Source organism: Triturus cristatus, chromosome 7, assembly GCF_964204655.1.
Source record: "Triturus cristatus chromosome 7, aTriCri1.1, whole genome shotgun sequence".
In the NCBI taxonomy this organism is placed as follows: Eukaryota; Metazoa; Chordata; class Amphibia; order Caudata; family Salamandridae; genus Triturus; species Triturus cristatus.
The window spans coordinates 1197600925-1197626956 of NC_140590.1; the positions used below are offsets into that span (position 1 = coordinate 1197600925).

The window sequence follows — 26032 nt, forward strand, 5'->3', positions numbered from 1 at the left end:
CATCATAACTCGAGTGCAGACTGAGACTTAACCTGTCCACCTAAAGCAATGACTCAGTGGTTAAAGAAAAGCGAAAGGGCCTATGTCAGTTTCATGTTTTTTTCACCACGGCCAACCAGACAGACATGCGTACTTCAACTCACTGCGTCAGTGAGCCTGGTCTCAATATGGGAGTGGCCTTTGCTCGCTCTAACCAATCAGGTGCTGCTATACTGTTGTTCATTTATACAAACAGTATAAAAGCAGCATCGGGATTTGTTTACGTGAATGCTATGTCTGAATCTCACTCGAGATGTGAAAGGAGCCTGGGTGGTGCGGGACGCGCGGGCTGTGGAGCAGATCGGCGTGGGCATAGTTGATTGAAATTGAGCGTTGGCGGTAAGTTATATAAAACATTGTGCTTATCCCAACTTGCCTGAATCACACACAAAGTAATTAGCTCCTCATCCGGGCTCCAAGCTGTTTGTAGGAGGCGGGTGGGGTTAATTGTGTAGCAGCAGGGGGAGAGAAGGCAAGAAAGCGGGCTGATAAACAGTGCCTTCTGTGTGTTAAAAAAAATGAGCGAAATTATGTTAATGTAAGTCACTGGAGGCGGCAGGGACACTGCTGTTTGCATTCCCATAATGCAGACAGAAAGCTGTTTTACGCCCCTCTGGTTATCGGACCTCTGGGCCCAGTTCGCCCTACGTGCTAGTGTCGAGTGAGAGTCTCTGGAGAGACTCGTGTTTGACGGTGGGCTGCAGAAAGGGGTCAGTGCAGGGTCTCTTTCAAGCAGCGTCTCCTCCAGGCAGGGCTTTAGTGGACCAGGTCTAAAAGGCAGGTGCTGAGACTGGTCTCTGTCGGGCACTCCATTTTTGCCCTCCCCCCAAAGAAAATCTCAACTCTCGATCAGTATCACTGGACCTCAAAGAGACTCGTGTAAGTTCTCAGTCTCTCTCACCATTTTAGAACTGAAGCCTTTTCAATATGCTATACTACCAAGCAGAGGCGCAACTAGAGCCAAGTTTCGGGGGTGGGGGGGTGCTAAGAAAAAATTTCGGGGGGGGGGCTGAATCTTTCAAGCCATAGGCAGAGTGGAGCTGCAGGGGCTCTTAGAAGGGGTGAAACAACAGCGAGGCCTCATTAACATGCAATTGGTCTTTTAAAGACCTGTGAAGTGCTCGGGTGCGGCTGTGTGTGCGCCGCGAGGCTGTCTCATCTCGGGCTGCCACACGCGGCGGGGGGCTGAAGCCCTGTGAGTCCAATGGGTGTTGCGCGCCTGCTACCAAGCCATGATTGTTGCATATTTATGTTGCGCATCTAGCAACCATTGACAAAGCCAATAGCACTGGCTTGTTGTAAGTGCATTGTTAGTTCCTGGATTGTATATCTGGATGTAATTACAGAAGTAGCAAACTACCAGTCGGGCCTCACACAATGCTAAGCATAAGTTTTCAGCTGAAGTGCCTCTAAACCACGCCCATAAATACGTCGGCCACACCCCTTTGGGAGACCCCCTCCAGTTTTTTCATCCCACTTGAAGCCCAGCCCCCAGGAAACCCTAAGGGTGGGATCAAGGCAGGTACTTCTGAAGCAGGCTTGGGGCATCAGCTTTAGAAACCTAGCAGCAATCTAGAAAATCACCCTGACCCAATAGTATAGTAAAGACCGATTATGAGCTATACAAATGTCATATAAAATGTCCTGCCCTTCGTCTCGAACCCTTAGGCCCCTCGAGATCTCAGCCAGGGTCGGACTGTTGCATAGGGCAATGAAGCAGTGCCCGTTGGGCTGTTGACAGTGACACCGTGCTTTTTATCAGTTTGTGGGGCTGTTTTATTAGCTATTGGGCTTGTTTTTGTAGTTGATTTCCCTGATATTTAAATAAACATTCCCTGCAGCAAGCACAAACGCACGTAATCTCACATTTCTTGAAAAATTCCCTTTACTTCACAAGTTCAAAACTGTCTTGATTTGCAAATATGGGTCACTTTTTTATTAGCTGTCTAGTTTACTAATGTGGATGGGTCACTTTAATTTTCATGCCCAGGCCAATTTTTTGTCCCCGTCGGATTCTGATCTCAACAACTCTGCCCAGGGTCCTGCAAATGCTGGACTGAGGCCAACATCTGGTGCCCAGAGGCCCTGCCTGGCCTACGCGTCTCTCAGTTTAGTCTGAAACACTGCTTTGGTCTCGGGCAATAATACTGAACTGGTCAGCCAGCAACCTTGGAGAGAAGAACGACTAGAGAATGTCAGTGAATGGCAGAGGGAGAGAAACAGAGAGCGAGAAAGCCAGGGATGGACATAGAATTGGTGAGAGAGACAGTAAAACCGGGAGAGTGACAAATGTATACAGCGCGATACAGAAAGACAGACATGGAAAGAGTGAAAGCCAGGGACACACTGAGGAAAAAGTTAGACTGAAGTATGTAAAACGAGAGACAGAAATCAGAACATGAGAGATAAGAAGCAAAAGACAAGTGGTGGAAGGAAAGATACAGAAAGTAAAAAACAGACAGAAAGGCAGTAAGATATAGAAAGAGACATTGAGACCGAGGTGGGGAAAGAGCGCAAGAGAAGCAGATAATTATAGATAAAGATGGAGACGGGAGAGACTGTGAAACATTACAAGAGAAACAGGAAAAAATAAACTGCAAAAGAAAGAGAAGCCGCGCAAAATGGGGAGGGATGATGAAATCGAGACACAGAGGAAAAAGACAGAGAAATGGTCAATGAGGCGTGTATTCAGTTTAATTCTTATTGTTTAAAAATATCCCAATTGGAGTGGCTAACATTCCATTATCAATTCGTAGGTCCTTTTGCAAGTGTGTAGAAACATTGTGTGCCCGAAAACATCAGAAGACATTCCTTGGGTATACGGGGGCTATGAGCCGATGGCATTTTGGGGGTTTAATTCCATACCTTGCAAGCCTTTTTTTTAAAAGGTATATCTCTAACGGATATTGATTAGTGAGTCTGATTACTGTCTCATACCATATTTATCTTCAACCTCTTTACCACCTCCTGGAGAAAGGCTTAATTGCTCGCTATTGGCACATTTTGATACAGAAATTTACAAAATGGAAAAATCTGTCATACACATGGAATGACACCTAAAAGACCTGTGGTAAACAACCCTGTCCACCATAGATACTTCCCAGTACCACCTACAGGCCCAGGACCTAAAGAAAAGATCACATCATCTGCCTCTGCCTTTTTCCTATCATATGAAGATACTGGATGGACTTTTAAATGGCCACAATACATGCCGTACGCGCTATTTAAAAAGCAATTTAAAAGACCCGTCATAGGGTGGACAATTCACTGGGGTGGGCAGACTCCAGCACTAACTAGACTTAACATTTAATTGGTGAACAGCCATAATATCGAAAAAAAATATCGACTGGACAGAATATCGAGTTTTTAATATAGAGTGGACAGAATATCGAATTGCCAAAATATAGTGGTGCAGAATATCGAAAATCAGGAAAGAAATATCGATTTACATAATATAGAAGTAAGTAATATTGACAGTCATAATATAGTGGTTAAAAATATCGGTTTTTTTTTATAGTGTTTTAAGTGTTAGTATAAAGTATGTATTAATTTTGGAATGTATGTTTGAATATTTTTAAAGTAATGTATTTTGTTATTTAATTTTTGTGTAATTCAATTCCGTAGCGGGTTGTGGGTTTATAGGGGATTAGGGTGGGAAGTAATTTAATTATAGTACATTAAATAATCATTTTTAGGTATTATTAATTATTTTTAATTTAATCTTGCGTTTTACTTAGGTTGTGGGTTTATAGGGGAATAGGGTGGGAAGAAATTTAATTAAGTAATTATTAATTGTTGTTGATTAATTTATTGCAATTATTAATTTGGTAATTAATTTTTAATAATTGGTAATTTTTATTAATTGGAAATAAATTTGTATTAATTGATGATTATATTTTGTTATTCGGAGCGGGTTGTGGGTTTATAGGGTAATGGGGTGGGAAGTATTTTAATTATACTTAAGTAATTATGGAAAATATTTGTGTGTAGTGGTGATTAATTTACTGTTAATTATTATTATTTTTTTATTTCTCAATTTTTGGTATTAAAATTAATTGGTTGTTTAATTATTAATTGGTAATTAATTTGTATTAATTGTTTAATTGATAATTATGTTAATTGTATTAGATTATTTGTTGTGGGTTTATAGGGGAATATGGTGGGAAGTAATTTAATTGTAATTCATTGTAATTATTTTTGTATATTGATAATTAATTTATTAATTGGTATTTGTATTAATTTTTGGTATTGAAAATTAATTGATTGTTAATTATTGATAGGTAATTAATTTAAAAATAAAATGTATTGGTATTTATAATTAAATATTTTGTGATTGGTAATTCATTTTCATACTTTTTTTATTAATAATTTATTTGTAATAAAATATTAAATTAATATTTTCCCTACTATTGCACTCACTGGAGTGGTAATAGTAAATTTTACCCGCCCGCTATCCTACGTTAAATAATTTTTTACTTACATTAATTATTTGATAATTGTAAAGTTATTTAAGTATGTGTTAGTTAATTATATTTAGTATTTCATTAATTTTACATTACTTTTAAGACATTTAAAAAATTCGATATTTTGACCAACTATATTTTTTTACAACAATATTTTGGATTCTATATTTTTGTACTTACCTGTTTGTAGATAGGGATTCGATATTTTGGCATTCTATATTTTTTCCTCGATTTTGGTAGGTCGATATTCTCCTCCTCGATATTCTGTCAGTGATCCCATTTAATCCCATACTGCAGAATAACCCTGGGCACACAGTGCAGTGACTTTTCCCTTGGAAGGAAAGTCCCTTGGTCTTTTCGTCACAATGAGCACCACCCCAGTTGTGGTCTAGAGTGCTAGTTGGAAACTGTGGAAGCAGGAAACCTGGCTTTAATCATGCCCCCCCCCCCCCCCCCTCATTTGGCTAAACTCTGTGCTCCTCTTCAATCACCTTTATTCCCCTGTCTCCATTCCTTGCCCAGTATTTGAAGTATTTAAATAATTCTCAAGGCTATTAAAATGCTTGTTTTAAAAAAAAAAAAATGGCTGGATATGACTACTGGGGAGGGTATGTAAATGGGGCTCTGTGTCATTTCACTAAAAATGTAATGTGTTAAAATAAGTCTTTGTAACAAGCAGTACTGCATTACCGTACCTGGTTCCAACTTTACCTAATTGTTTTTGCGCAAATTATGTTCTCCTTGTGCCTCTGTCTAACAATGTATGTAATTAAGCTGCATCAGTTTAAAGTGTGCCTTATTGGACACTGTCGACGCCCCTTCACAAGCTCTCATCCTCTCCCTGTCTGTAAACCTGCCATTTCTCGTGTAACTACTGTGCTGGTTTGTCTGCTCGTAGCGCTCACAAATGTGAGCCACAAGGTGACTACAGTAGGGCAGGGCTGTGTGAGCTAGTTTTGCATATTATAGGAACTGACTTGAACTAATCCCAAAGTTCGCCGGTGCTTCCTCCAAAGATCGAAATCTATTCTCGGGTACAAATATGCCAAAACTAGGCAGCCCACACCTTTTTCTCCTTTCCTTTCCAACGACCTGGTCCATGCTATCTGTGGCAACAGGGCGATGTGCCACAGGGGCATGTCTGCTGCGAAAGGCTGCCTTTTAATCATTGTTGGCCATACTCTGTTGCAGAAATAGCAAGCATGATGGCTCATGTAAGGGAGGATAACCTGGGGCCACCTGGGCCTTCATTAGTAAAGTGGGGAGTGGCTCATCATGCGAGCCTCGGAGGAGGAGCACATGCTGCAGCTGGGCCGCCAATGAGTAGAGTTGGACATTCGGAACCTTCCGCCCTCCCTGCTCACACCTGCTTCAGAGTCCGGTTTAACTCTGCTCCTTTTGCCTGCCCATTTCAGACCACCCATCAGTTTGCTAGAGGGCAAGGGCTACATACTTCGGCCGAGGGAGCAAATAGGTGCCCCCCCTGCAGCACATGAAGACAATCTGGGTAGGAAAAACATTTTTGCCTCTGCCTGACCGATAGTGGGAGTGTCTTCTTAAACGTAATGGATGACTGTAGGCCGGCTACCAGGCACCTCATATTCATCCTTTGGCTGTTGTCCTCCTCCAATGTTCTTCCTATGCCTATATATAAAAAAATCTGATGTTTCCCAAGGAATCGCCAACTAAGGGAAGTCATCACTGTTTAGCTCCTTCCTCTCCTCCTCTGCCCGCTCCCCCCTCATCGGCATACATGGCCACTACAAAGATGATACCCACCAGCTCTTTCCCCACAGGTTAAGCACACTTTGTAGTCTGCAGGCAAGCTGTTCCATAGTAAGTGCAAAGAGCATGGGCGACAGAGGGCAGCCCTATCTTGTTCCGCGCTCCATACCAAATCACTGAGACCATCGTGCTCTCCGGTCCTGGGGCAGTGGCAGGGTGTACACAGCTTAATCCTTTTAGTATAGATGGGGCCTATAGCCCGTAGCACTTATAGAGCGGTCAAACAGACGGTGTTGAAGGTCTGTTTAATATTAAGTAGGGCCAGGGTGCAAGCCTGATCCGACCGGCTTACACTAACGTCAGCTGGCGTATATTTGAAGAGTGCTTATCTGTTGTGTAAAACTACATTGGTCATCGTACACCAACCTCAAGGGGGGGTTCTAAGAGGCGATTAGCTAGGACTTTACTTGGTATTTAACGTCTACGTTTAGTATGAAGAGTAGGTGATAAGACGAGATGTGGGTCGGGTTCCTATCGGGCTTGGGAAGAACTGTTTGAGCTTCTCTCTTTGAAGCTGGTAGCACCACTACCTCACAAACTTCACATGAATAGCCTATAATGTTAGACAATATTTAAATAAACCTGCCCCAGTAAGAGTTCAGCAAGCATTGCCAAGCCAGGTGACATAAGCCTGCACACTCCATGGCACAGCTGACATTTGTTACTAATTGAGACTGATCACATTATGGACCAGAGCAGGGGTGTAAAACATTCTGTGTGAAAAAATAAAAATGTATGTATTTTTTAACTGTAGTTCATGGGAACTGGCTTCACTTGAGACCAGTGGTATATTCAAGCCTAATCAACCATGGTATCACAAAGTTCCTCCTCCCACAATCTCTTGGCAGTATATCCTAATTTCTAAACTTTCAAAACCTGTCTTTTTCTATTAAGTCAGAGGAATGAATTCGGGCCATTCTAGAGGGAAAGCAGGAAACGCCCTGGCTGCCTAGCCCATTTGAAAGTAAATATAAACATTTTACGCATTAGGACCAGCTCTCGGTTTATAGTCTTCTAGCAACTGAAACTGGCCAATGGGAAAAGCTGCCTAAGCTGAGTGAGCCCTTCTTGCAAATGAAGCCATCGCCAAGGGCTTGAATGCTGGCATTAGCAAGGCATGTTCGGTTAGCGGCATCGCACAGCAGTACAAAATCTCATGTTCATCCCTTCTAACAAGCCTCCACCATTCCCAATGCATTCATCATAGCAGATGCATTTCAGAGAAGCATCTGTTTAATAATATAGTTTGTAACGAACCAGAGGTCACTTGCTCACTCTAGTATAATTTTTGGCCGTTGTGACGCTGGGGCCCTCCACGATATAGCATTAGTTGGCTTTGGCTACCCAGTGGTATCTTTGAAAGTCTGGAGCACCTAAGCCTTGTGAGGGCCTCCCTTCATACCCTCAGCAGCTTCCCCACCCAATCATTCTAGTAAGAAGAGGATGGGGGTGATGGAGATTCTGTTATATTTAAAGAGGTAAAAAACTTTGAGGATACTCACCCTTTTTAGGTCTTTCCTAGGCAGCGCCTGTGCTGTCTCTTCGAGACATGCCCATCTATTTAATTGGCTCTTGTTACTGTGATTTCTAAATGGTGGCTTTTCATTGGTCAATTGGCTTAGTAGTTCCCCCTTAGTACCGCCTCTTCTCCTTGTAATCTTCCTTAGGACATTCCTCGTTACATGTGGTGTTGCTCGGCAGGTTTAATTACAGCCTCCAACCATTATTTTCTTAAATGTTTTTCTCTTGCCTGCTGTTGGAGGCAGGACACTCTCCTGCACCACCTATTTTTATGTACGCTGCCAGACACGCCTTGGCAGGAATAATACAGGCCACGCCATTCTTTTATTTACGGCACCGAGTGTTACCGCATGCCTGTTTCTGTTTATTTACTTATCATTATTTTTACAATGGCTGCACCAGCGCTTTAGTTTTAAACATCTTAAGCTAAAGCGGGGATGCTGCGATTGCTTCAAAAGTAAAGAAATAGAAGAAAAAAATGATTTTCTATGTCTTTACTTTTGAAGCAATTGCAGCACCTGTGCTTTAGCTTAAGATATTTATAGCTAAAGCGCGAGTGCCGTAATTGCTTTGCAATGCAATAGCTTTGGCATTACTGAAAGTTTGAGGTATTGGTGTTGCATTATTATTAGCCATGCCAATAGCTCAAACTTTCAGTAATGCAAGACATATTGCATTGCAAATGCTTGTTTAAATATCGGTCAATCCAGACATTGATAGTGGCAGTCAAATCCAAGTCTTCACTCAAGATATCGGCCTGTCAATCACCGGGACTATAGTTTTCTCTGACCAAGTTTTCTACATCATGTAGTAGTCTAATCCTCAAATAGAGATACCATCAAACTGGCTGTCCTGTATCGGGGCGAACCATGCTGGAAGTAAGAGTAAATAGCTCACCCATATTCCAGTAAATGCAGACTCCGGAAAATCCACCAAACATAATGATGTCTGTGATTAGCGGAGACTATTCTCTGGAATTATTCACAAAGACAAATGTCAGCTGCATAAAGTAACCTCCTCAGTTTGTCCCTGTCTCAGCCGGCACACCAGTGGCACCGGAGACCGTGCACAGAGGAATGGGAATCGGGGTCACCCTGCCTCGTGCCTCTGCTGATGAGTAATATTCACCTGCACTCTGCTCCTTACAGTAGCCATACTTTTTTTGCCCCAAGCCAATATGCTTCAGCACAGTCATCTGGAATGGCCACTACAGTGATTCAAAGGCCTTTTACGCATCCAAAAACGCATAGACCGCCTCAACTCCAGAAGGATTTGTTTTATCATTGTAACAAATGTGCAAATGCAAAAAGTATGTGACTGTTGGCCTGGCTATAAACGCACTGATTGTTAATGGGGGACCAGTTTGTCGATAAAAGGGCATGACCTGGCAGAACTGAATTTTGCTAGGTTCTTGTTATCCATGTTGAAGTATGATTGGCATTTTATCGTTCCCCACGTGGCTTAACAAGTATAGAGATTATAGCCTCCCTAAATTATGACAGGCAGTTGCCCACTCTCCAGTACTTCATTACATACTTTGATAAAATGTCTGGGTTTGATCTAGCCCTGCCTATGAGTAGGGCGGTTCATGGTAGGAATCTCTTACATCTGACATTTACTGGAAGGGGAAGCTCAACGTTTATAGATTTTCTTTGTTTCCAGCCCCTTTTTTCAATCTCTTTCAGACTTCTCTATCATAGATAGCATTTATAGTGATCAAACCCCTCTGTGCATTTCGACTACCTGGCCTAAGCATGAGAATTCCGTAGGGCAGTTCTCAGGGGAACTTTTAGGGCCAATGACCAGGGTAGAAGGTTAAGGTGGGCCCAGATAAGCCCAGACTCCTTCTATAAGTATTTTGGCTAGGTGCAAGAGGGAACTTGGGGTGTGTGTGTGTGTGTGTGTGTGTGTGTATATATATATATATATATATACACACAACTGGACGTGAGGAGGAAGGGGCTGCTCTGGAGGCCTTCTCTGTCATTTCACTTACAATTGGACATTTACTTAAGGCACCTCAAAGGGTAGAGTGAAGAGCTGGTTTGATCATGGTGGTTCCCGTGCAGCCAGGAAACTGAGGTGTGCATTAGGAACCATCCCAAGGGACCATGCTGTGGTAAGAGTGCAGAGGGATATATAAAGACGAATTTGCCAGGCGGAAGGCTGAGCTAAAGGAGGAGGCTTGGAGTAAGCTGATTGAGGCCTGTACCATGAAAAATAGTAACCAGTTCTGGAGTGTTGTAAACCGTCCTTTTCTGTCAGGTAAAATTCTGAGGCCCCTGATGCACACGTCACAGAAGAGGAATGGGTTAGCTATATCCAGGAAATGTTTAGTAGTCCAGGAGATATTTTAGTGGGTGGTGGAGGAAAGTCGTCCCTTGTGATGAAGTTAGCAATTGTATTGCAGGGCTGTCTAGGAATAAAGCGCCAGGACCCAATGGTATCCCACCGGACCTTTTTCTATCCAACCCTCAGCTATGGGTGCCAATCCTCACCAACATCATAAACGCTGCAATTTGAGTGGACTTGCCAAGCACCTGGTCCTGTCCACCATCGTCCCTGTCTTTAGAAAAGGTAATAGTGACCGCATCCTTTGTTATAGGCCCATATCCCTACTGGATTCATCTGTCAGTGCTGGGTTGTGTTTTGTTGGATAAGTTGTCCTCATGGGTGGATGATGACACTATCTTAACCGACATACAATATCATTTTTGTCCAGGGAGGTCCACAATCGACCAATGCTTAAACCTGTATATGATTTTCAACAAATATACCATTGCTCGATCAGGTAGTATACAGCTTGCCTTTATGGACCTGTACTCCGCGTTTGACAGTGTCAACAGAATTAAGTTATGGGAGAGCTTGTTGAGCATGGGTGTGGACAAGGAGATAGTCTTTTTTTTATTTTTTTTTTTAACTTCACAGGGACATCAAAGCTGTGGTTCGATTCACGAATGATGGCCTGGTTAGCCGTCCATTCCCAATCCAGAGAAGGGTGCCGACTGGGCTGTATACTAGCCCCGTTTTTATTCAATCTATATATTAATGACCTGAAGAAGGTACTAGGCAACACTCTGGTAGACTGCCCCCAGGTGGGTCAGCGAGGTCTGCCGGTACTATTATGCGGAAGCAGCTGTTCTCATGGTTAGGACAGCGAGGGGTCGGCAAACCCTACTCAACACCTTTGTGAAGTTCGTAGAGGACTGGGACCTGTTAGTCAACAATTCGAAGTCCTATGTGATGTAGGTGGGACCAAGTGCAAGGAAGTCCTTCACCTTCAAGGTAGGGTCTACATCGGTCCCGAAGACCAGTGTCTTTATTACCTGGAAGTCATTCTGGACGCTAAATTAAACTAGGGTCCTCTAAAAAGGGTAACTTCTAAGGGCAAATGCAGCAATGTTTAACTTTGCTTCACGGTTGGGTAAAAAACCAGTAGGTGGTATTTTGGAGATCTATAGAGCCAAGTGTCTAGCTCAAGTTACTTATGGCAGCGAAATCTGGTGTTATATTTCAGTTTATGAGCTACAAAGAATAGAAAATGGGTTTTGTAGACAACTTCTTTGTACAACCCAGGGAACTCCTACTTTTTCTGTACAGGAAGAACTGGGTATGCCCTACTTGTCAGATCTGCTGTCATTCCACCCATTATCTTATTGGCCTAAAGTGTGGGGGACCAAGGGTACTGGTCTACATAAAGGATTGCATGGCCCTTGATTATGACCATCATATCCCCTGGTTGAATTGTATCCGGGAAGGGTTTAGGACTCTTGGAAGGGATGATCTTTTCAGTGACCTGGATTCAATCCGTAGGAAGGATTTACCATGGGCTAAGAAGTACTTTTTTAAGATTCCGTGCTTTAAAAAGGGAGCAGTATGAGTTGATGAAGCCCAGTGTCTCCTTGCCCACCCTAGAGGGAGCAGCAAATGTGATATCCTGCCACCATGTGGTTGTGATAGTAAGTCCCCCAGGACCTGATCAACCTTTTAATGTTTTGCAGTTATTATGAGGTGCTGGGGAAGACCTACATAATCCCAACTTTAAAAACAGCAAATTTAAACCAGTGCATCCCGCTTTTACTTTAGTCTTAGATCGAACTGTGACTAGCATTATGTTTTGAGATAGCCTGATGAATTTATAATTATTATTTATGTGAAATAGGTGTTTGATATTTACATATGGAAATTGTCAATGGTTGATATTAACCGGCTGGGAGCTCTTTTTTATTCTTATATCTTTGTGGCTTTTATGGTTTTTATCAGAAAAGCCGAATAAAGTTTTATTGATTGATAAAATGTTGGCAAACTATGTCTACATTTGTATAAAACTGTGCTGTAAGGACCAGTTTGTTAGTTCTGGGCTGCTTGTTTTCCAGTTCAAGGAGGACCTAGCCTGGAAGTTCAGGATCGACTGTTCCTTTTGGAGCAGTGTCAAAGGTGACTTGCATATGGCTGGGTCCAAATGGAGGTGGCATGGTGTGCAAAATAAGGATGCACTGGGATACAGCTTGATTATCGGTGGCTGAGTTTATTTCAGTCATTCCATCACGTTTTTTTGGTATTATTTAGGTTCTTTCGAAATCAATCCCTCTCATTTTGCCAGTGGGCACAGCATATTTACCAAGAAATGTTGCCTCTCTTTATGGATAGTGTTTTTGCTCCATTAGCCCCTTTGTTATGCTCCAAGCATATGAAAACTGGAATATGTAGCTGTTATTCCAGTGCCTTATTTATGGCCTCGATTGCATGTGATGTATACATTTATGACCCAGACTTCAGGTCCCCGACAGCATAGAAAAATAAGTGTGGACTGGAACAGCATAGCACACATGGATCCAGGAATCTTGGCGTCTATGGTGACAGACTGGGAAGGAATGAAAATACCAGCATTGAAATATAGAGCCTCGTCCTGCTGCACTGCAGCTCTATGCCTGCCCTGCACCTCTAAGTAGCTGACACAGATGCTTGAGGTCTTGGAAGCCAACTGTGTTTCCTGTGCTGATGGTCTGAAATTGTGAGTGTATCCTATGTGCATTAGGCCTAGGTCAGTCTACACTATTGGAGTGGACTGTAGGGGTGTGGTATTTGAGTAGATGAAGCCCATGTGCACTTATTCATAGGGCATTCAGTCCAAAATAAAATGGTATGTTTAGGCATGAGAGCTCAACAGCGTTCAGTCTTGTGAAAAAGAACATGGAAAGATCCAAATTCGCACACGGGCATATTATCAAGAACTGTTAAAATTATTGCTGCTTTAACTGCAGCTAAAGTGGCGATAATAGGATTGATAAAATGCCCTTGAATTCCAATAGAAGCCCATGTTCTGGTGTGAACATGGGCTTCTATTGGAATTCTCAAGGGCATATTATCAAGCCCATTATCGCCGCTTTAGCTGCAGTTTCCTGCCACTAAAGTGGCGATAATTTTAACGCCGTCCTTGATAATATGCCCCATAGTTTTGGAGACTATTTGGCAATAGTAGACTAAAATCATTTTCCTGACAGACGTGCTTTCCATATTGCCTTCTCATTTTGAATTCATCTTTGGAAGGTGCACCTTTTCTTCTCATTTTTTTTTTTTTTTAATGGACTTTTATATAGCGCGAACTTGAGCCGAAGGTGTCGGAGTGCTTAACATAGCACCAGTTGAGTTACATGAGGACACATTCTTCTGCCTTTCACAGACAAAGGTTTTCAATCTGCTACGGAATAGAACTCTAGAGTGTGCATCTGCAGTTTGCATGAGGTCTGCAAATGTATTATTTTTGGGTACTTTTGTAAACTTTATTTGCGGAATCGAGGCTTTCATCTCTTACATTAACATTACAGAGTGGAGGTGCAGCAGCCACGTACAGAAAGGACACTCACTGCAATCAAGCCTTGGCCATGGGCCAGAATACTGTTCCAAAGGGCTTTTATTGGGTAGGTGCACAACTAGAGCCTCAAAGCACGCTGGCCCATGAACTGCAGGTGTGTACAATTATACAACAAGTGACAAAACGAGGACCGGTGCAGGAGAAGTGTGTGACTGAGATTCAGTCGACTGGAAATTGAGAGTAGTTGGGGAAGATATTGATGTTGTAAAGAATAAATGACAGGATGATTGCCAGGTGAGGTTAGTGGTCTCAGTGAAAGCTCTAGGACAAGAGGGATGGATCTGAGGATGGATGGATGAGTGGGTGGAGGTGGGCTTCGCTTCTGATAGCTGTTGATAATCAAAGTCCGCTCTGGGCTGCTGTCGGCCCCCGCGGATACAGCACGCAATATGACCTGATCATGAGGTTAATTTGGGCCTGCGAACACTGGCCGCTCGGCTGTTCCAACGACTGTTGGGTATTGTACCATTCTCCTTGAGCTTGTCTATTGCTGGAAGCTAGGATTCAGTTCAAGATTGCTTGCTTGACGCACAAGGCTATCCATTATACCACCCCCATTTACTTGGCAAAATAACCTCGAACTTTCTGTTCTGAATCGGGCCCTAAGAAGTTCTAACACACTCTTGCTAAAATCTCAACTTGAAAAAGAAAAGCACCTTCAACCACTCCTTGTCCGGTCTTGCCCTGAGAATTTGGAATGCTCTTCCTCCCCAAATCAGATCGAGCCCTTCATCCTCCTCATTCATGAAACAAGTCAAATGTTTATTACTGAATAACCAGTTGCAACACTCAATCTGAAGACTCATATATAACTTTTGTTTCTCATTGACAACATGGGTTTCTCATGCACTGTTACTTTTCAAATACCATAAGTTTGGTTTGCTCTTTTTGTACATGTGCTGGTTAACTTGGCTTTTGTTTATTATGTACGCTTTTACTTGCCAATCTTATCTGCTTCTTTATGCAGTGCTCTGATACCCTTACAGGTCATGTTCGCGCTATATAAAACTTTTCAAATAAATAAAGGGTTAGCAGGCAGCTGGCTAACGCATCAATGCACTTGCAGAGTGGCTGCCCCTCTTGGCAGCACACTATTTCTTTCTTTAGTATGTCCTTGGTTCCACTAGAGGTCTGATTTGGTGGTGTTTTGGATCCAGTACTTATGCCCAAATGTGTCTTTAAATCTGAGGAAATTCCAAAGGGGCCTATGAAGATCACAAGGTCCCTGCCTTTGCGTGAGGCAAGGCACAGCCCTACTTGGGTGTAAGTGTCTGCTCCTCCCACCGATCTAGCCCAGGAAGACCTAGCAGTCTGGTGATGGGCTACCAGGTTGCAAATGTCACAACCAAGCTCCGTGTGTGTGTGTGTGTGTGTGTGTGTGTGTGTGTGTGTGTGTGTGTGTGTGTGTGTCTGTCTAGAGGGAATGAACAAAGCCCGGCTGGCATCTACACCAGAAGTGTGTTCTTTAAACAACATTCACAGCAACATCAATGGAAAGGATGTACACAGCCTCTCCACACAGCATTAATAAATTGCCTGCATTTCTGTGGCTGGAGTGTGGTGACTCATACATATTTGATGGAGGCTAGAGGCCGGGGTTATCCTTAGAATTTCAATGAGGGCCTATCTAGTAAATGTCTGCTGATTCGTTCTTCCTGGGCATTTACATTTGGTGAAAGGGAGGTGTGGGGGTAGTAATGCAGGTTTTTTTGTTTAAGGGGAAGATCTTGCCAGGGATGACCTTTTAATGTTACCCTGATTGAGGAGTCAAACAGATGCAAGAGTTTGCCACCTCATCAGCACGTTTTCATATAGTTGTATTTACGCTGCTATTGTTGTGAAGGACTGTTATATAGCTGCTGACTATCTGTGCTTAATGTTAAAATGTTTTTACCTTTACATGGTGGAAACCGTACAGGTGAGAAGACTGTGATCAGGGATGTGCTGGAGGGAAACCGAAGAAGAACCTGAACAAGCATGTGGCCCTGCAAGTAAGACTGACCATTGTCAAGGAGGTGTCAGTAAGATAAGTCGGTGACTAGAAGGTGTGCCAAGTCAGTGGACCTCCTAGGAAGCCCACAAAAAGCAACTTGGTATACTTCATGGAATTGGATCTATTTACTCTTTCAACATGAGTAGCATAGGGTCAGGTTGTAGGCATACTTTGTTTTTGCAGGTGGACCAGTAAACTTGGCAACGTAGTTAGTTTAGGGTCAGTTTGTGGATTGGAGCTTTCTTCCTTCCAATGCCCTCCCTGATTTCCTTTGCTGTCATAATACCCACAGCACCACATTGTACACCTTCCACCAGTTTTCCTTCCTCTTGGGGCCCTCATCGCTATTTCGCGAACTATAGTACATACTCCCGGGGAATAGCTTTACTAATCCATTGACGCTTGCCCTTGCAGTTAGCCAGGGTTTGCAATGATAGTGTGGGTCGCTATACGATGGTAACGGGGCACTTGCTGGGATATCGTGTTTATGCGCCTAATATTGAGAACCCAGAATTTATCCACAAACTCCATACTCAACTTTTGCAGTTTGATGCTGACTATATTTGCATGGGTGGTGATTTTAATCTTCTATTGGCCCCTGCGCAGGACAGCACGTCTGGCTCTCTCAATTCCAAGCCACGGTCACTTTGTGTGTTATTGGAGTAGTGTGACTCGCTTGGTCTTGTGGATGTTTGGTGACTCTGGCGACTGGGGGAGTCTGCATATACTCACTACTCGGCGCAATATGATACCTGGACTCGATTGGATTTCTGGCTGGTATCCCCAACTTGGCTGCTTGATATAGGGCATCTCGGCATCTTCCTAGTACATTCTCTGATCACTCCCCTGTGGTTCTCACGGTCAGGGTCCCTAGTACATTCTCTGATCACTCCCCTCTGGTTCTCATGGTCAGGGTCCCTAGTACATTCTCTGATCACTCCCCTGTGGTTCTCGCGGTCAGGGTCCCCAGGCCTGAGGGGTGTGAGACCCGTGGAGTTTCCTTGGTCAGTGGTTAATGGACGAGGTGTTCATTGCAGAACTTTGTGCTGCTATTGTAGAATACTTTGATTTAAATAAAGGTTTGGTGCAATTGTGGGCCACTCTTTGGGAGGCTTTTAAGCTTCGATGCGGGGAGTCAGTATTTCTAAACATGCTGGGGTATTGAAAGAACTGAGGCGTATATATTAGCTCGCATTAGGCAGCAGCTAGACTCACTAAACTCACTTGACAGGGAACAGGTGGTGCAATCGGACCCAGCTAATCGTGGCCGACGATTGACATTCTTGTTAGAATTCAGGGGAGCGGCTGAGCACGAAACACATTTTTTAAGTAAATATTCCACAGACCTGGTCGCACCTTGGTGCGGCTCCTGAGACCCTCGACCGGACAATCTTACATTGCCTGTATCCATTCCTGATGTGGACAGACACTGATGGGCACACCGGATATACGGGATGAATTCCTGGACTATTACTCAAATCTGTATTCAACGCGCGGAACTCATGGTGATGAGGTTTGCAATTAATACTTAGCGGAAATTGTGTTGGCTTGATAAAGTAATGCAACAATTCCTGGCTGAGCCATTCTCTACTGAGGAAATCATTAGTGCTATCAATGACATAAAAGGTTCGACTGCCCAGGAATTGGATGGTTTCACTGGCAATTTTTATAAAGCTTACAAGAGCCTCTATTAGATCGCATTATCGCCCGGACTCAGTTGGAATTTGTCCCTCACAGATCGACAGCGTTAAACCTGCGTACATTGTTTACGGTTATACACAGAATCTCACCGGAGGTCCCGGTGGCTGCCGTATTACTTGACACCAGGGCCTTCGACCCTTTGGAATGGCCTTTTCTCCTGACAGTTACGAAGAGGATGTAAATGCCTAAGGGATTCATTGAGCTCACTGCACTACTTTATACTTCGCCTATAGCCAGGCTTTGTATAAACAGCGCCCTGTCCTCTCAGTTTGCTCTCGCCCGCGGTACTAGACAGGGCTGTCCGCTTTCTCCGTTGCTTTTCCTTATCGCGTTAGACCCACTGGCCTGACAATTGCAGGAGCGACATCTACATAGGGGTCTTCAGTTCAAGACGGGTCCCCTTTTAATCTTACTTTACACCAATGACATTATTCTTTATGTACGCCACCCAAAGGAGAATTTGGAACCACTAATCGGGGAGATCATTCGATTTGGTGGATTCTCGGGTTTGGGCATAAACTGGGGTAAGTTGGACATTTTTCCTCTAACCCCAAGCGCAGACAAGTGGGACTGAGTTTCCCGTGAAGTGGTGTGATAAGTTGGCTAGATATTTGGGAATCCAGATACACAAAGAAACTGAACCGATCATCTTACTCCACTATGGCCCGGCACTGCATAAGTTACAGCAACAGGTGGACCGCTGCTTGAAGCTCCCTCTTTCTCTGGCTGGTCAAGTCGCAATCATAAAAATGGAGGTCCTCCCCAAATGCTTATATCTGTTTCATAATATATCCATTCTAATCCCAACAGCTTTTTTTTAGAACTATCCATTCCCTCCTCATCAGGCTCGTTTGGGGTGGGGGCAGAGCCAGAGTTGGTTGGGCCACATTGACCTTACCATATGAATTTAGGGTCCGAAGGGCGCTTAGAATGCATATTACAGAATTTCCATTGGAGCCTGAGTCCTTCCCACCGCTAACGATGGTGATTACGAGCAGCGGGGGGGAGCACTTGATTTTCAAATTATACAAGTCTTCAATGGCTTTAGTCCCTAGTAGGGATGGCAAGATCCGAGAGGCATTGGAGCGAGACCTAGGACACCCGATGCAGGACTCACATTGGTCCTATTGTTGTACCCAGACCAGAGGTTTCCCTAAACGGTAGGCATAAGTTGATCCAAGTACCTATGGAGGGCATACATGTTGCCTGCAAAAATCAATGCTATTGACCCAAATCGGCCTCACAGCTGTCCTAAGTGTGGAAGCCCTCATGCCAATTTTGCACATATATCCTGCAATTGTGTTAACATTGGGGATTACCAGAGATCCATTCACATAATTCTATCACGTATGACACAACTGGACATTGCCCCTATGCCTGAGGTAGCTTTGTAGGGATATGTACACGGTTTCCCCAAGCAGAAGCGCACATTTCTTGCTATTGCCCTTCTACTTGCGAAGAGGGAGATAGCGCTCTGGTGGGGCAGTAAGGTTACTCCTACTACAAAAGCCTGGCTTACCAGCCTCAAATATTGTAATACAAATTGCGAACTGTATGCATCAACGCAACCCCCTGCATCTAGACCCAAGGACATCTGTAATCCCCTTATCTACTTGAATTTAGCTCTACCCCCTACCTCACAGCAGCCCGCAGGAATAGTTCCCACCGGGGTGGGGTGAACCTGCATTACTATGTTTTTTTGCTATCGATGTAATGGCCATGCTGGGAATGTGGGGTGGTGGATTTATAGGAAGAAGAATGCTGCCCGGGGGGGGGGGGGGGGGGGGATATATAATGCAACAGGATGCACCGCTCTCTTGACATATCACTGATGCTGCGCCGCCATCGGAAACAAAAGCCTCGCACATCCAACCAACGCATCACCTCCTTTTCGCAACGCAATGTCCCCGGGAGCCAATGCCTCCACGACCTTGTACTGCCTCCAGGAACCGACATATCACAAACAGTAATAAAATGAAAACACATAATAAGAAAAATCACAACCCAATTAAAAAAAATAAGATATATTTGAATAAATATAATAACACCATAACAAATTAACTCCTATCACTACACCCAGATTATTTTTAAGTGTTTAGTGAAATCTAGCACCTAAAAGACTAAAATACCAACTGCATGTATCTGGTTGCGAATGACCGGGACAAAGTTAAAAGTTAAGGTTGACCACAGTGAAGCACAAGTCAGACACACAAGGTGGATTGAGCCTGGTCTTGGCTGAATTTTGGACTGAGATTAATTTTAGAAGAAAAAGTCCAGGAGAAGGTAGAGTGCAGCAGGGCAAGGCAGCAGGCTGCATCCAAAGAGGAGTCGTCATCACCGGGGAGCACTGGATGAAGTCTCGGCAAAGCCATTGACAACAGCAGGGAAAAGCTCTGAGCAGAAGAAGCAGGATGTCCTGGCAGAGGGGTTGTCGTCATCACTGGGGAGCTGGTCACCATCAAGCCTAGTAACGTTTTTTACCTTCTGACTTAAGACAACTTTTTGGACGCCAAAAACCATCAGTGGGACAGAGCTCCAAGCTGTAGCAGAAGAGGGCTCCATGAAGCCAGACACTGTCACAGATAGTGGTGAACATAATTTGCTGCTGCGTAAAATAACGTAGCAGAAGCTACTGCAATGTCAGACCAACTGGCAATGCACCTTGGGTGGATCGACTGTCAGGTAGCTCCTTGTCTTCTGTCAGTTCTTCTGGTAGTGTCTGTGAAACTTTTTCAAAGTCCCACATTTTTGGGCTAGGTAGGAGCAGGATCTCTAACATCACTTCCAAGAGTGCAGGACCTAGGAAGCACTACTTGGTGGGGGGTTAAAACTCACTCCTGCAAAGAAGAGGTGCTTAGTTCAAGGTCTCTGGAGCTTGTTATGCCCCTGTAGTTCACACAGAAGGCCAGCAAACTATCCCTTGGACTCATGTCTGATGGTCCTCTGTTCATGAAGATGGTCTGGTTCTCCTTGAAGCATCAAGGCAGCTCTCTAAAAGCAGGGAAGTCCTTTCGTGAGCAAGGCATTCCTCAAGCAGCAGGGCAGTCCTCTGGGAACCGGAGAGAGGATGTGGCCTAACGGCTAGAGCGGTTGACCTCGGAGCTGGGGAACTGGGTTTGCGTCTTGGCAAAGATGCTCAATATCCTGTGATTCTGTGCAAATCACTTAATCTCCCTGTGCCTAACAAAAATGAATGCGTTCTTCTGTAAGGCAACTGATGCTCATGTAAAGCGGTCTGATACCTTTGGGTCTAGTTTGCGCTACATAAAACTAAACCTTTATCTTTTTAAAAGGCAGGCCTCAACCAGCAGGGCGGTCCTCTAGGGGTCCAGGAAGATATTCTGAAGTCTTCAACAAGTTTAGAAATGTAATGAAGAGGTGCTCTGGGGGTGCAATATTTATACCATGAGCCAGCCTTTGAAGCGGGGAATTTCCCATGCTACCCTCACATCTGTTTTTGGAAAGTTCTTCCCTTAACCTACCAAGGCTCCAAGAAGTCTGGTGTGAGAAAAGGCCATTGCCAGATTCCCTAGCGTGTGTGCTGGAGGCAGCCCTTTGAACTGTAGGTGGACAGGTAAAAGCTCTGCCCCCAGCTATCCTAGCAGGCTGGCCAAGTGTGCGAACACCTAATCCCATTTTTGTCTCACTGGGAGGTATACACAAAGCCCAACAGCTAAGCTAATCGCAGTCATGTGACCAGCCCATCCAAGTACTACGCATCAGTCAACTTTCTCAGCTGCCTACAAAATATAACATGATATTCACCCGACACTCTGGCGCAGCACCTCTGATTAACTCAGTATGTCAAAAGCGTAGTTGCCCAATCACTGCTGCCGAGACAGCCTGCTCAGACAGCCTTGCAGGGAACACTGTGTGAGAAGCATACCTATAGGCCGCTGGCGCAGGCGCGCTATAGTTTAACTTTGGAAGCCTGCCTCACAGCTGGGAGACTATCACCACTGCTGCAACTCCCACCGCATTATGCCTCTTGGGCCAGAAGGGACCCAGGAGCGTAATGATCAACCGAACCGACTCCCAGCTGACTTGCGGGGCCACCGGAGTGGTGGCCTGGTGCCATAGCACTGCAGCCTGGCCCCCCAGATAAGTGATTTTCACCGCAACAGAACCTGGCAGCTTTCTGTAATGCAATTCCTTTTGTAATTCACATCTTTCTCTGATATCAAGGAATGAGGTTGCGTGTCTTTAATAAAGCTACCTATTCTTTTGGGCAAGGCTCTCTGATGTGACTTTGATCACTGTGGTGTCACAATAAACTGAGGAGGCCTCACGGGTGAGTTAAATAGGAGTAGGTGACAGGAGATCCTTGGGAGGGGCTGCAGTGCATGCAGCCTCTGCTTCCGAATCTCCGGTGTAATGTAGCACCTCTTTATTCCGTCAGAGTAAGTGCTGCAAGGGTAGAGTGCATGATCCTGTAACCTAGTCTGGTGCCATTCGTGGTCTAGAGGAACCATTGCTCACCTCCGAGAGGCAAAAACTGCCACTGTGAAGGACTGGATCCCCCACGGCCTGGCTCCCCCGATTGAAGCTGTCAGAAGAACTCGGGTCTGTCCATGCGTACCTGTAGGCCCCCAACACCAGGATCCCTGTGCATGCCCTAGAAAGGTGAGAGACGCCACAGATTTAGCAAGGGTTGCAAGCAGTAGCACCCACATGACATGTCTGTGATGTTATATGTGCAGGAGGGAGAATAGTGTGCTCCAATTAATAACATGATGACCTAGCGGGAGATACGTTAGTAATAAGGGTTCATGCACGAGCATAAACAACATGCTGAGTGAATTCTTTCTCAGAACAAGGAATTCACATGCTTTAAGGAATCAAAGATTTAGCTAGAATGCATGGTATCAGCAACATGTACAAATGGGCTCTGTCTGACGAGCACACAGTGTGAAGCATCATGTTTCAATAACAGAGTACATTCCATGTCTTCTTGTCTTTAAAGCAATTTTTATTTATCATTGCTCAATCTGTTGTATCAAACATCTTCAGTAAGGTCTGGCTTTTTAGTCAAAAGTGCACAGAAAAGTTACACTACATGTCCCCGAATGCAACTTTGGATTAGATAATAAATTTCATAAATGGCAGAAAATGTCACACATTATAAGTCTACTTTTGGAAAGCAGTTCACCTGTCTTGGTATGACTTAATGTTGCTCTACAGCCATCAGCTCAGGTCACACTCCCTGACTGTCACATGTGTGCACCCGGCTCCCGAACCCGTAATTGAAACCATCTAGGTAATCGAATTCAGCAATGCAGGTTTTGTTTGTACTTTATGCTGCAGATCATAATTGAATTTTTTAGTAGATTTTGCTCACATCACCAATCCTGTACTCTGTTGATATCATGGCTACACATTTGTTAAACTACAGTCAATTTGCAAGGGCAATAGGGCCTTTCCATTTCTGATACTTTCCAGCAGTTTTAAAATCTTCTGAGTTTCTCGTTGCTCAAATCGGTGTAATTTCTGACATTTATGTGTTCCTCATCTTTATTGCGTATTTTTACTTCCGAGAAAGTGTCGCTCATAGTTGTTAAATGTTACTCATAATTGCACTGAAACTCTGAAAATATCACACATAATCAATCTGGAACATTAGCAGCTATGTGTGACCCAGGACACTGGCAGCAGGCACCAAATGCTCTACCCTTCTGCTCTATCGCTCGTTCTGACATTTACAGCGAGAGCTGTTAAAGTCTCAACATCATCTCAACATTCCACGGTTCTGGGCAAATCACTTAAACTCCCCATGCCAAAGCAAAATGTGACCTTGTTTAATGTAATTAACAATGTAAATATTGCTGATATGAAGCACTCCAATGTCTTACGGTTGAGTTTGTGTTAAATGAAAATTGCAGAAAAATTCATAAAGAGGTAAAAACAAAACCATAAAATAATAAGGAGACAAAACCATACCCATTTAGTGACTGATTTTTACAAAGTGAAATTAGAAAGCCAGGATAAATCGCGGCTCCCCTGTTTATTTTGGTGATCTTAGGCATATATTTGATTTCACAAGCACTTTCAAATATATGATTTCAGAATACCAGCGGCACAAAAACTTACCATGTTTGATTAAATAGACCATAATGTTGCTTGAAAATGTTCTGGGATGCAGCCAGGGTTCACATAACAACTGTCTTGCCTCTTATTTTACTAATGGCAGGGTCACCAGTGTAGTTGTAGTGGCAGAAATGGTTCTAAATCCATGTTTTAAAAACTATCACTTTTGATAAGTACTACTCAGTGCAGCGTTATCATGAGACCTATCAATTGCAAATGTTCCAAATGTTAATACAAACATTTTCAAGGTCCAGCTTGTGCACAGGCTCTAAGAGCGAAGGCAGACCCTTGGCTCGGCTTTCAGTGTTAATTTGTTGTATAATCACCTCTGGGTCGAATAAGGAGTCAGAGGTGTCACATGAGATAGCACAACCAGGCACATGTCCACATGCAAATAAGGAAGGCGTTTTCTGCTACTATCCATGTATCTCTAAGGTTTGAATATATGTTTTTTTTTAATTAAACAGCCAAAATGTTTTCTTTCTCAATTTTCCTCTCATGCATTCTCTCTCTCGCTCTTTTTCATTATTTCCTTGCTTTTTCCGTTATTGTGATGCTTTGCTCTACCTTTTTAATTCTTTTTAACTCGTGTTCTTTTCATTCCATTTCCCTAAAGTAATCTTTTTGTTTCATTATAGCATTAGTTAATATCTTGAGGCTGTCCGTTCAAATAATCAGAGGTCACAGCTGAAAACAGAAACGAAACAGCCGAGTTCTTTATTGAGAACTGGACTGCCAGACTCAAACCTGGTTTCCCAAGTACGACCCAGTGTGTAACATTAGGGGGTCTCTTTCAATAAGGCCCCAACTCAAGTACTGTGTCACACATCAAGCATTGTGTTCTGTTTTAGAGACCGCTTCTGGAACTTTGTGTCTGGTTCCGGAGATCTCATATGGCAAAAGCTGTGTCAAGTTCTAGAAGCCGCTCCTTGACTAGTGTGTCCATTTCTGAAGATCCATTTGTAGTTGTGTACATGGTTTTGGTAGCCTCATCCAGTGGCGTAGCTTGGTCACTATGTTTGGGGGGCTGTGAGCTTCGGATTTTCCGACAATCGGGCTGGCATATAATGTTTCAATACATTTTACGACAAGCAGGGTGCATGAGAGGGGCCAAGGTAGCAGTGGTAAGGGAGAAGAATGGGATTAGTAGGAGTACTGAATGAGAAAACACAATATTTTGTCAAAATAATCCAATATTTTGAGGACTTTCAAAACAGAGAGGGAGAAAGTGTGTACATGTTTTTGTCTGTGTATGTAAACATCCCTGGTGAAATTCGACTGACATCTCACAATACCTGACTGAAAGCACCTGTACCCAACTATTTACCAGAAAATACATTTAGTAGGGGAATGTAACACCCAGCACCCTCTGAAGCTAAGCCCCTGGCCTCATCGTGAGCACTGTCCCCAGTAACAGTAAGTAAGTAACTTATTGTACAGTTGATTAAAACTCATAATTTTAAAAGAAGAATACTTTGAGACATTAAAAGTACTTAAAAAGAAAAGATAAAAATCATTATCTTAATTTACACGTTAACATTAACATCCTAACATTAAAGTGTCCAGTTACAGAGACCACATCTTAAGCATTGTCCCCCTTTCTGGAGGTCGAGTGGTGTTTTTCTAGAGATATCATTGTATTATGTTAATTTCTCGAAATGACTTCTAGATCACTGTCTCCTGATCTAGAAATCTCATTGGGAGCCTAGTGTGCTTTTTTGCAGGCCTCATCTGTGGTATTGTGAACATTTCCAGAGTCTCATCACATGTATAGTGTCAAGTTCTGAAGCACTTACCTAAAATATTATTTTCAACTCTGAACACCATATTAACAGGCAAATAAATGCAGAACTGAGAGATGCCAAGAATTTGAGCATTGAGGAGCAAGCTTGGGCATGCTGGACTAAAATAATTTAACAAAAGGAGCAGTGAAGGTCTGCAGCAGCATCTTAGCACAGGTGGCGAGAACAAAATGTGAACATGGACCAATGAGGTGTAGGATGAACATAGAGGGCCAATACAAGCCACGGTAGATCTGGAGACCATGTATTGTCTATGAGCAAGAAGGCAGTAGGGTGAGTCAGAGAGTTTACGTACTGTTTGATTCCTTGTCACTGTGTTTCAAGGGTGCACAACAGAGCAGCCCCACTGCATCAACTATCTTGGCAATAGAGTGCGGACATGTTCTAAGGATCAGGAAACTCTTACACAGGCTCCTCATGGCATGGTTGAGGTTCTTATGGGATCTTCAGTAGTTTCTTGGTCTAGAAACTAGTCATGGCCAACTTCTTCACAGCAGGGTATCTTGCACGGCATAAGGAACATGTTCTCTCGACCCCCAAGCTCAACCTCTTCACTTACACCTATGTGTCAGCACAGCAGGGGGACTATTCCTTCTCAACCCCAACATCAAACTCTTCTTAGAAGTGTTTATCGTTCAACAAAAACAGGGTGGTCTCTCAACCCCAGCTCAAACCCTTTCATTTACACCAATGTGTCGGTTCAACATGAAAAGTGCACCCTCTCAAGCTCTTCACAGTAGGGTATCCGTATCTAACGCCAGGTAAAGCG

At 43.6% G+C, this 26032-nt stretch overlaps 1 long non-coding RNA gene across 6 annotated transcripts in view; it reads left to right on the forward strand.

The window, feature by feature from the left end:
* Positions 1 to 257: 257 nt before the first annotated feature.
* LOC146811593 (uncharacterized) overlaps positions 258 to 26032 on the forward strand; it is a 156327-nt gene continuing 130552 nt past the window's right edge. For 3 of the 6 annotated variants that reach the window (XR_014966750.1, XR_014966755.1, XR_014966754.1), the window contains exons 1-3: positions 266 to 378; positions 13637 to 13729; positions 15602 to 15674. This is a non-coding gene — a long non-coding RNA (uncharacterized LOC146811593). Of the gene's footprint in view, positions 379 to 13636; positions 13730 to 15601; positions 15675 to 26032 lie in introns of all 6 variants that reach the window. The other 3 variants (XR_014966753.1, XR_014966752.1, XR_014966751.1) reach the window with 1 other exon arrangement.